Below are 6,182 nucleotides of genomic sequence, written 5' to 3' on the forward strand. Positions count from 1 at the left end.
ATTGTATTTATCTTGAGGCTAATGAATGATTTCTCAAAAGTTAGATGCAATTTAATTGTGGTATGTTCAGTAAGGATATGTTTAATTAAACATTTTTACATTAGATTTTAAGTAATTTAAAAACAACTGTTTCATATTTAAGTACTTTCAAGTTAATTTTTATTACATGCCCAAAACAATAAAAATAAATTTCTATTCTTTTTTTTTTTATAGTTTTGTGACTTGAGAAATCATTTTCAAATAATCTTTGAATATCTGGCTTTTGGTTAGCCTGAGTCACACAGAGCACTAAAGACAAGGGGATTCATATCTGGGATGACCAACTTCCCACCCCTTCGTACTTCAATTTTTCATAATAATATTACATTTCTAGCTTCTACAAATTGTCCCCAAATACCCTCTGTCTCAGACTAACAGGAGTTCATTTTTTCATGTCTTACTAATGGGTAACCTTGACTTATGGGAGAGAAACCTTATATTCAGAAAGGTTACATGGTACTAACTAGATGGCTCTAATGAACCTGCTCTGGGCTTTTTGCTCAGCTCCTTCCTTATACTGTTGCTAGAAAATAGTAAAATTAATTAACTACTGTCATGCTTGAATGGAAAATGTCCTCCACAGGCTGAAATGCCCTACCCTTGGATGCCAGCTGGTGGTGCTATTTGGAGAAGTTCTTGAAACTTTAGAAGGTAGGACCTAGCTATGGAAGGAGGTTACTAAGAGCATGACTTTTAAGATTACACCAGCTCCAAATCCCTCCTTCACTACTGCTTCCTGTCCTCTATGAGATGAACAGCTTCCTCCTCTATTGTTCCTTCTGTCATGCTATTTTGCCTCACTATCATCTCAGAATCATTGGAGCCAAGTAAAAATAGATGTAATCATTGAAAACCATGATTCAAAAGATATCTGTTTCCTTGGAAAGTTGTTCCCTTTAGCATTTTCGTCACATCACTGAAAAATTTACTAGCATACCTACAATCTGGGATAAAGTTCAAAAAACTTTTTTTCTCTCCTGTTAATGTGTTGTAACTGGAGATTAGAGATACTTACATAGATAGCATTTACATAATAGTACTTTACTAAATGTTAAACAAGTTTTGAGGGCTGGCCTAAAGTTCAACCATGAGCAACAAATTTTAAAATTTAATCATCAAGAAAGGAGACACAATACAAAATATAAGTCTCTATTTCTTCTGTAGAATAAATACAATGTGTCTTTGTGCTGCTCTTCTTCCCATTAAAAGGGAAGGCCAATCTTCCCTAGATATAGCTATGTGCATTGCTTTGACTAATGAATGTTATAAAGTTGATTTAAACAGAGACTTGAAAAAGTTACTGCATGTCAAGATTTTCCCTCTCTTGAAGCTAGAAGCCTTTCCAATATCACATGACCAACTGGCATGTGACCTCTGACCATCCTGACTGCCACATGGCTGACATGCAAGTGAAGCCAATCAGGACCTCTCAGCTCCAACTGAACCAGTACAGACCAGAAGAATTGAGAACCATAGAAGAAGTAATTGTATTACCCCATTAAGTTTTGAGATGCTCTACTTTAAAAAAAATTAATTATTTATTGTAAAAGTGATGTACAGAGGGGTTACAGTTTCATACATAAGGCAGTGAGTATATTTTTTTATCAAACTTGTTACCTTTTCCCTCAGTTTTCTCCCACCTCCCCCTCTCCCTAAGCCACCCCCGCCCTGGGTTGTACAGTTGGTTTACAGCATAAAGTTTTATAAGTATTGCTTGTTGCATTGCTTCACCTTCTATCCTTTGTCTCTCCCTTTTGATGTTCTACTTCCCTTCCTTAGTTCCAATAAACTTATATACAATACCCAGGGTACCAAAATCACTTATAGTGACATCAGGGGTAAAACCAATGCTCTACTTTTTAAGAGACAGAAAATTGGTACACCTTCATTATTAAATATTCTTGCAATAACTTGGGTTGTTCTCAAGAGCTATGTGAATAATAGCTATAATGAAAAGAATGTTTTAAGTTCCAACCACAGAAACTTATTTTCTTCTGGAAACAAAGCAGATATGTCTAGATGAACGTAGCCAATATTATATGCCAACTAACCCAACCTTGCAATAGGTAACCACTTATATTTTATTCAGTAGCTCTGTAGATCCTTTTAGTATTACCAATAGTTATGAATTCTTGGTCTTTTGTCTGTCATAATGAAGATGGTTATTTTTAAAGAGATTTTTGGATCCTGGTTCTGAGACTCTGTGGTTATGGCATAGATGTGGCAAGAAGAAATATAACATGTCCAACCAATCCCAAATATGATCCCGAAATGGCATTGAGAACCCCAATTACAAAGAAGCACTAGGATTGCTGTTGAAGAATTTTCACGAAAGTGAAAGAATAAAGAAGCTTATGGTCTGTTATAAAATTCTCCCAGGCTGTGGCGCAGGAAAAAACTGCAGAACCAGCAATGAAAAGGATGACACCAAAGATAAAGAAACATAAGGAGGGAAAGTAAAATGGAAAGTAAAACTGAAGTCTGAGAAAATTCCAGGAAAATGTAAGCACTTTGGAAACTTTATGGCATCACCAAAGAGTTTACAAAATAGAAAATCAAGAAGTAAGGACTATGATACATACAGTGACAATGACATATGTAGTGAGGAACAGGAAAATAACTTTGCCAAAGAACTTCAGCAGTATATGCAAGCTAAAGAAATGGCAAATGCTGCTCTGACTGTGCCATTTCCTGAAGAATCTATGAAGAAAGAGGGAACAAGAGGTCTACAGCAGGCTGCTAAACAAAAAAAAATAAATAAAAATTGTAAAGCTGTTCATAATAATAAAAAAAAAAACAGAAAAAAATGAAGTGCAAATGGCCAACCACTGGAAACAAAGGATCAGATGCCTTACCGAAGAAACGCGGTCTGCCCAAGTTGGATGGAGAACCTCAGGAGAAGCAGCAGCATAAAAGAATGAATCAGGAATCCATCAACCAGCACACAGTGAAACATCAGGGAAAACAGATTTGCAAATATTTCCTTGAAAGAAAATATATTAAGGGAGACCAGTATAAATTTGATCATAATGCAGAGATAGAGAAGAAAAAGGAAATGTGTAGGTTTTAAGTTTTATGTATAAGGACATTGTACCAGAGGTGAAAACTGCCTGTATTTGCATAATAAATACCCTTGCAATTTTTATCATACAGGTGCAAAATGTTATCAAGGAGAATACTGTAAATTTTCCCATGCTCCATTGACTGCTGAAACACAAGAGCTAATAACTAAAGTTTTGGATACTGAAAAGAAGTCAGATAAATAGACAAGAAAGCTTTGTATAGATGAAGAGGGCTTATGCCTATACTTGTTCAAGACTGATCAAAACTGGTGATTTTGACTAGATTACAAGAATTAAAGCACCTTCATTTCATTGTGGTGTTGTGCAGAGGGCAGGTCTTGGGCTCACATGAAGAGCTTCATCTTCTTTGGGATGTCTCAGCTATTGGCACAAGAGAGGAGCATAAATGGCAGACAGGCTGGCTGAAGGCAAATGTCAGGTAAGAAACTACAAAGGTCTCATGATGGAGATGTCTCAAAATAGGAAGCAAAGTTAGTCTGCATAAGGAGGGGTAAAGACGGCCATTCAACGGACAAAGGCCTCATATCTAAAATATATGCAGAACTAAAAAAATTACCTTCCTCCAAAACAAAACCGCAAAGAACTAATAGCCCACTCATCAAGTGGGCTAAAGACCTACAAAGAGACTTCTCTGATGAGGAAATGAGAATGGCCAAGAGACATATGAAAAAGTGCTCTACATCACTGGCCATAAAGGAAATGCAAATCAAAACAACATTGAGATTCCATCTCACCCCAGTAAGAATGTCATATATCAAGAAAACTAACAATAACAGTTGTTGGAGGGGATGTGGCCAAACGGGAACCCTACTTCATTGTTGATGGGAATGTAAACTGGTTCAGCCACTCTGGCAAGCAGTATGGAGATTCCTCAGAAGGCTAAATATAGAACTCCCCTATGACCCAGTAACCCCACTTTTGGGTATTTATCCAAAAAACCACAAACAATATCACAGTAAAACCACCAGCACAACAATGTTCATTGCAGCGCAATTTGTCATAGCGAGAATCTGGAACCAACCCAGATGCCCCTCCGTAGACGAATGGATCAGGAAAATGTGGTACATATACACAATGGAATTTTATGCCTCTATGAGAAAGAATGACATTGCCCCATTTGTAAGGAAATGGAAGGAATTGGAAAAAATTATATAAGTGAAGTGAGCCAGACCCAAAGAAACATGGACTCTATGGTCTCCCTTATTGGGAATAATTAGCACAGGTTTAGGCAAGCCACAGCAGAGGATCACAAGAACCCAATAGCTATACCCTTATGATCACATAAGATGATGCTAAGTGAAATGAACTCCATTTGATGGAAATGATTGTTATGTAACAGTTGTAACTACTTTCAACATCCCATGTGTATCTGTAGTTTCTACTATTGATGATGTTTTTGTATCACCCTCTTGTGATTGTAGCTAGACTATCTCTGTAATCTTATCTGAGTGTATTGGAAACCGTGTATACTGGTACTAGAATTAGGAAATTGAAAGGGAATACCAAAATTGAGAGACTAAGGGTAAAATAAGAGAAACAACAACAAAAGCAATACTTGCAAAACTGTTTGGTGTAAGTGAACTGAACACCTCAGGGGGGAAAAGGGGAGGGGGAGGGGGGTATGAGGGACAAGGTAACAAACAGTACAAGAAATGTATCCAATGCCTAACGTATGAAACTGTAACCCCCTCTGTACATCACTTTTATAATAAAAACTTAAAAAAAAGAAATGTATCCAATGCCTAACGTATGAAACTGTAACCACTCTGTACATCAGTTTTATAATAAAAACTTTTAAAAAAAAAGGAGGGGTATAGAGTTGAATGAGGGTTGGAAATGGAAACCGTGCAGGAAGATATTGGGGTAATGTAAAAATAGGACTCTATATGTCATTAAGTACTTTCTTACATGTGTTTTTTAAAGATTATTATTTTTATTAATTAAATTTTGTTGACAAGGTGTTGTGCAAAAGGGGTACAGTTACATAATAAGGCAGTGAGTACATTTCTTGTGATATCTTACCCTCATTTTTCTTTCCCTTCCCTAGATCAAGAAGGCATATATACAATACCCAGTGTACCAAAATCATATACAATAACCACATAGCATACGCCAAAGGAAATTCACCTAGAACTTTAAATGTAATGTGAACAATAGAATCCTAATGTGTCCTTCTCTTGGAGTTGTTTTTGCTTATCCTCATCTTATATGATCATATGTACATAGCTGTTGAGCTATTGTGATCCACTGAAAGGTCTATTCTACACCTTTTTATGTTTAGTAGTTGTTTGGTTTTAGATACATAATGTAAAGTCGCTGACCCAAACCTGTGGAAATACCATTTGAAAAGAAGTTTGTTTTTTTTTTGTTTCCCTGATCTGGTCTCTACTGTCCCCCCCCTTGCCACCCTAACAGTCAAATATCAAAGAGACTATGCCCCTTTGTTCTCTGTGTTCTAGGCTTGTCTCAGTCAACATTATTTGTTCTAGTGCTGACCATTTCTCTGAGAATACCAATATTTTATCATTTCTAATTACTATGTAGTATTCCACTGTGTATTAGGTACCACATTTTTTGGAACCATTCATCTTGAGTGGGACATCAGGGTGGTTTCCATAGTTTGGCTATTGTGTATTGTGCAGCAATAAACATTGGCAAAACAGAAATCAAACTATCCCTATTTGCAGAAGACATAATCTTATATCTGAAGGACCCAAAAATCAGTCCCCAAACTCCTAAAACTAATAAACCATTTTGGCAAAATAGCAGGATACAAAATCAGCCCACAAAAATCAGCAGCTTTTATGTGCACCAGCAATGTACAAGCAGAAAAGGAAATTATTGAAATGACACCATTCGCAATAGCTAAAAAAAAAGAATAAAATACCTAGGGATTAACCTAACTAAAGACGTGAATGACCTATTTAATGAGAACTTCAAAAATCTAAAAAGGGAAATCACAGAGGACACAAGGAGATGGAAAGGTAGGCAGAATCAATATAGTGAAAATGTCCATATTGCCCAAAATGTTATACAAATTCAATGTAATGCCCATCAAGA

At 36.3% G+C, this 6,182-nt stretch overlaps 1 pseudogene; it reads left to right on the forward strand.

The window, feature by feature from the left end:
* The first annotated feature begins 602 nt into the window (after positions 1–602).
* On the forward strand, positions 603–3,305 carry LOC125366986 (annotated as a pseudogene).
* Positions 3,306–6,182: the final 2,877 nt, after the last annotated feature.

This window comes from Perognathus longimembris, chromosome 18 (assembly GCF_023159225.1).
Source record: "Perognathus longimembris pacificus isolate PPM17 chromosome 18, ASM2315922v1, whole genome shotgun sequence".
Classification (NCBI taxonomy): Eukaryota; Metazoa; Chordata; class Mammalia; order Rodentia; family Heteromyidae; genus Perognathus; species Perognathus longimembris.